This window comes from Lactuca serriola, chromosome 8 (genome assembly GCF_051521515.1).
Source record: "Lactuca serriola cultivar US96UC23 chromosome 8, Lser_US96UC23_V15, whole genome shotgun sequence".
NCBI classification, from domain to species: Eukaryota; Viridiplantae; Streptophyta; class Magnoliopsida; order Asterales; family Asteraceae; genus Lactuca; species Lactuca serriola.
In genome coordinates, this window is record NC_136415.1 from 32,090,925 (window position 1) to 32,096,698 (window position 5,774).

Below are 5,774 nucleotides of genomic sequence, written 5' to 3' on the forward strand. Positions count from 1 at the left end.
ATATGATAAACCGCGACGTGACCCTTATAGATCTCACCTATATGCTTACTGCTGCTGAATCAGCAATGGTTTGGCGCAATAGAAAAAGCAAATTTGATTGGTGAATCTGCCTTCAAGACCTCTATGGATATGGACAATGGCAACGAAAACCATGCTATGATCAAAAGGTTTGATCATAAGAGAAAGGCAATGTCTGAAGTAGTTCAATGTCATGTTCCAAAAGAGTCAATTTGCTTTTATTGCCAAGAGAAAGGGCATTGGAGACGAAGCTGCCCCATTTACCTAAGAGATCTAAGAGATGGGAGAGTCGAAACATATGGCTCTAATATAGGTAAAATCCATTAACTAACTCTTTTAAGCTTCTATTCTAGATTCTTAATACATAATGTGATAAGATTACAATTGATGTTTTGTAGGATCGAAGAAAGGAAAGAAAGCTTAAGGGAAGAAGTGAGCAGAATCTAACCGAGAAGGAATGGATTTCGATCACATTTCTCGAAGATTAGATTCTTGAACTACTACTTAGTGTTAAAATTAGATTGCTAATAAAGATGTATTAGCATAAGTTTTTCAATGAATTGCATTGTAAGGACAAATTTTTCCGCAATAAAATAAATTTTGATTTTAAATTTTATTTATTTATCCTTGCAATGGCGTGTATGAAAAATTGATGTTAAAATGTTTCTATTATTAACAATAATGGATTTGGTTCTTATTATGTTATTTATGGAAAGTCGAGAATTTACCAAATAAGGAGAGTTTCTCATCGCCCAAAGTTTCAATTGGACAGAAATTTGGAATCACGCAACTTGGTTGCACGATGAATGAGAAATTTCATATTTGGAAATTAGACTAATTCATTGACAAAGTGTCAAGTGAAGGACTAGGAGATCGAGTACACAAAGTTGTGTGTTGATCAAGTCCACCATAAGAGTAACAATGATATTCGTTATGATTTACTAAAGGTTTAGTAAATATGATTATACTTACAAGATTAAGTGTAATTATGAATTGATTGAAAAAGTTTAAATCAAAAGCAAAACGAATAAGAAGAATCATGTAGGCAAAAAGATAAAAGTTTCTCCATTCTAATAAGAAGGGAGAGTACCTTTTATGCTTTATGATAGGTCTTAATGATTAAGAACCATATCTCAATTGATCCTCTAAGAGAGTCTTAGTACAACTATATGTCTAAGAAGAGGAATCAAGAATTGAAGAAATGGTTAAATCAAGAAGACAATCATACTTCGTTCCAAAACAAGTCTTAAAGTTAAGATTGTGACATTAAGTGATAAGTATTAAGAAGGTTTATAACATTCATCAAATGTGGAGAGTTGTGATGTCTTGGATAAGACAAAGACCAACTAGGACCAATTTATGAAGTGTTTTGATAAAAGCTACACTAACTCTTGAATATTTATTTGTTAAGAAATAGTTATTAACAAGAGAATCGTATATGTCAAGGAGTCAGTGGGAGTCTTAATGGTCTTGAAAGGTTTCAAGAACAAATCAAATAAACCTTATCGATCATCACTAGCACACGAGTTGAGGTTTACAACCTATCGTGTTGACATTATTTTGTTTCTGTGTCAATCCAATCGAGTTAATTATGCATGTGAGTCCTATAAGTTCTCATTTGAATGCATAAAAGGCAAGGACCTTGATCAATGGAAAGTACATTGATAAGAAAAGGTGAGCTGCTTAACTACTTGGAAGACATAGTGGGCAGCTGTGCTACCATAAGACAAGAAATCGAGATTAAGAAAGTTCGATCCATATGAGTTTGAATTTGTCGTAAACTTTGGTTTTGACAAATTCACATGGATAGGAACAAATACACCGTTTAAATCTAAGTGTCATAAGATTTCCTCCTTCATGAAAATGATTGTGAGGAAATGCTTTCACTAAGAAAAATTTTAAGAAGATAGTGATTGTAAAATTGCATTCTCGAATTCGATTATGGTTACGGTATCCTTTTCCATAATTTGAATTGTGAGGTTTGGCAATTGTTTACACACACATATGAACTATCTAAGGCAAAGGTGTATAAGTCCAAGAAGCCTTGATGAAAGATTATCAAAGCACTAAGTATTAGAAACATGAACTTAAGAAATTCAATAAGCATTGTTTTTCTAAAAGTTAAGTTGTTTCTGAATACATGTCAAAGCTAGTGGGAGCATAAGTGTTATGTTTTATAATAATCATCATGATAGTGGGAGCATAAATGTTATGATTGTATGATTATTAAGGCACATATTGCAAGTTGGCAATATTAATTATAGAAAACAAGAGTTATACCTTGCAAAGTCGTAAGGGTTGTAAAGTTGTTTTGCTATAATTAAGGGAGAGAATATTATGCTTCATTTCAAATCTAAAGGATTAGGTTGAGAAATGTTAATAAATTTAGTCAAGGGTACATAGTGTGTTCTTAAAATTTCAATTATGATTACGGCATTCCTCTTCACAATTCGAATTTTGAGAACATAGCAAATAAAACATTAGGCGTCGTGTCCCATACGCTTCGGGTATAGGATCGATTGCAAATGCTTTAATGTTTGACCATTCTAAAATTTTCCAAATGTCGAGCGCATTTAGAGGGAAAAGGGACTAGAATTGGTTTTGACTAGAATAATTAAACAACTATCAAAGGATAATCCAAAGTTTGACGAGGATTGGTCGCTTGTGAGTAGTTGGAAGCATGGTATTGGATGGACCATATCGACATAGAAAAGATTCTATTAAGAATGAGTTGTCATATGGAAATTATGGAAATGTTTCCATATTGGATGGACCATATCGACATTATTATGAATAGAAAGGATTCTATTAAGAATGAGTTGTCATATGGAAATTATGGAAATGTTTCCATATTGGATGGACCATATCGACATCATTACGAATAGATAAGATTCTATTAAGAATGAGTTGTCATATGGAAAATATGGAAGCGTGTCCATATTGGGAATTGCATATTAAAAAAAATCTATGACTAGATTAGAAACTTTTATGCAAAAGGATGTTCAAAGGAATGTACTTTGAGTGAGAGACATCACGGCTATGGAATTGTATTGTAACAATCTCCGATAGAGGACTTTGTAATATCATTGGCAATAGTCTTTGTGACTTTGGTGCAGTGACATTACGAAAGGATCATTGCATAAAATGTAGAATCTAACATATTCTATAAGTGGCAAGAATTTGATATTCTTAAACTTATGGAAAAGGATTTGCAGTTGTGAAATGAGAATGGTTGGAAATGTGTTCAATTTGATCTATTTCACAAAAGTAAGAACCATAGGTAAACATTGTGTGCATGCTAGGAGCATGGGACAAGTGTAATAATTCAAGTAAGAAGTTGATTACCCGAAACGACAAATAATGAGTAATCGATATGGTGATAAATAAAAGGAGTTTTATTTATACTCAAAGGTTTGAGGCCATATGGGATTAGTATTATTCTTGTGTTTCACATTTGCATGTTTTGACTTCCAGAATAATTGAGTTTATTAAGAATAATCGAATTATTCAAACGGACCACAGTTAGTCATACGTTGGAAGTAAGTATGAATGAAGACTGTCATGAATTGGTTTGTAGATTTTCTAGAGCGTATTAGACATAGCAAAGGTTTGCTGCAAAGTTCATGAGTGCTTATGAATATGATTTGAGCATTGGATTAAACCCACGCTCACTTGGATCACTCCATGAAATTGTATCACGAGTGATTGGTGAGACGATAACATCTTATATTCTTGAAACCGAGATGTGTGAGTTGTATCTTGCAAATCAGTTGCACATTGATAATATGTAAACGCACTAGTAACTTGGTGTTATAAAACATATTGTTGTGTGTGATTCGGTGAGTGAGTGCAAGCAAGCATTGTATCAAATTTTATCCGTTCCTTTTATCCAAGGTAGGATAAAAGCGATATCTTTGGGCCCCTCGATGATTTAGTGATGACAAACGTAAATGCTCGGGCGGGCTAGGGCTAATTTGATTTGTTCAATTAGTCAGTCGTCATAAATCGGGAATCGAGATATAGTACAAAGAGAATGATTTGAAATCATATCTCATATGATATCTAGAATGGAGGAATATATGATCCCTTATCTAAGGACACGCGTATCTGATAGGATCAGAGTTGACAGCGGCTTTGGAAAGCTACGATTGCAGATCAGGATTTGAAGTCATACGCAGAATAGTTATTAGGCTTATCCAAGTGGGAGATTGTTGGATTAGTGTCTAAGTCCATAACTATTTTGGTATGTACTCGACCCGATGGTGCATGGTCCTTTTGGGTTGCCTTCACCAAAGCAACTTGATAGGATGAATTATGGGAATAATATATTAAAGGAGAAATCATATTGTTTAATTAATATTAGTCAAGAATTAATTAGTAATTAGTTTTGTGACTAAAAGAAATTAATTAAACTTAAGGGACTAGAATATTAATTATAAGATAGTTGCAATTTGGGCCATGGATTGCCTTTTATTATAAGGTGGACGAATTCTATGGGGGAAGCCCATATGAAATCATTCAAGGCCTTAAGAAAAGGGCTCCATGGGTTGCTTAGGGCTTAAGCATCCAAATTAGGGTTTCCTTGTTAGATAACCCTAATTGCCTCACTATATATAGATCCCTTAAGGACCAAAAACGTGGCTAAGCATCTTGCTAGGGTTTTTCACACGGTTTTGGCAGCCTCCATCCTCTCTCCTCTTCATCCTCTTGCTTATGGTGTTTGTGAGCCATTAGAGGAGTGACACTTGTGACTCTGAGCCTTCCAAAGTCAATTCAAGGAGGAATTGGGATTGTTATTGCTACATAACAATCAAGGTAATATCATAAACCTAATTATATGTTAATATCGATTTCCATATGCTAGAATTAGGGTTTACAGTCTTGGATTCAAAGCATGTACAATAGAGAAACCTAGATCCAAGCATTAGGGTTTGTATGAGAACATAGGATATCTTATGACCAAAAACCCATCAGAATTAGCCATTATCATTGTTAACATCGATGATGTCCCCATGGGAGAATGGAAGAAGAGGATGCGTGACGATACCGGCCCGGGACTTGTGCAACCCGCAACTCCCGCTACTACTACTTTCGAACTAAATGGCCACACACTCGCTCAACTAAAGGAGATTCCTTTCTATGGAAAAGACCATGAAGATGCTTACAAGCACTTGGATGAAGTCAATGATGTAGCTGATTACTTTAATGTTCCAAATGTACTTCGCGAGACCTAGCTACTTCGCATGCTTCCAGTTACATTCAAGGGTGCTGCAAAAGATTGGCTCAAGTCACTCCCTCCCGGGTCAGTGACCACATGGGCTAAGATGAAAGAAGAATTTATTGACCACTTTTGCCCACCATCTAAAATAGCCAAATTGAAGAAGGCCATTGCTAACTTTGAAGAACAATCTGGAGAGTCATTATATGAAGCTTGGGAGAGGTACAAGAGCCTGCTAAGGAATTGCCCACACCATGACCTGAATAGCCAACAAGAAGTCATTTTCTATGACAGAGTCAATGTCACAACAAGGCAGTTACTTGACTCGCAAGGCCCGCTCACAAAGAAGCAACCTCCGGTGATCAAAGAATTAATTGAAGAGTTCTCTAAACATTCTAGAGAATACCACAACCCACGAATTGAAGTAAGTAGGGGGTAGTGAACATGGTCTACGATGGCATGGCGACAATGATGGCTAAACTAGACAGTTTAGATAAAAGAATGATGAAGATGGATCAAACAATCCATGTTATCCGGG

General features: G+C 35.2%; 1 non-coding gene across 1 annotated transcript; it reads right to left on the reverse strand.

Moving 5' to 3' along the window:
• Window positions 1-5,390: 5,390 nt before the first annotated feature.
• Window positions 5,391-5,497, reverse strand: LOC145071593 (small nucleolar RNA R71). The gene has a single exon (XR_013690599.1). It is a non-coding gene; the product is annotated as a small nucleolar RNA R71 (small nucleolar RNA).
• Between the last annotated feature and the right edge of the window lie 277 nt (window positions 5,498-5,774).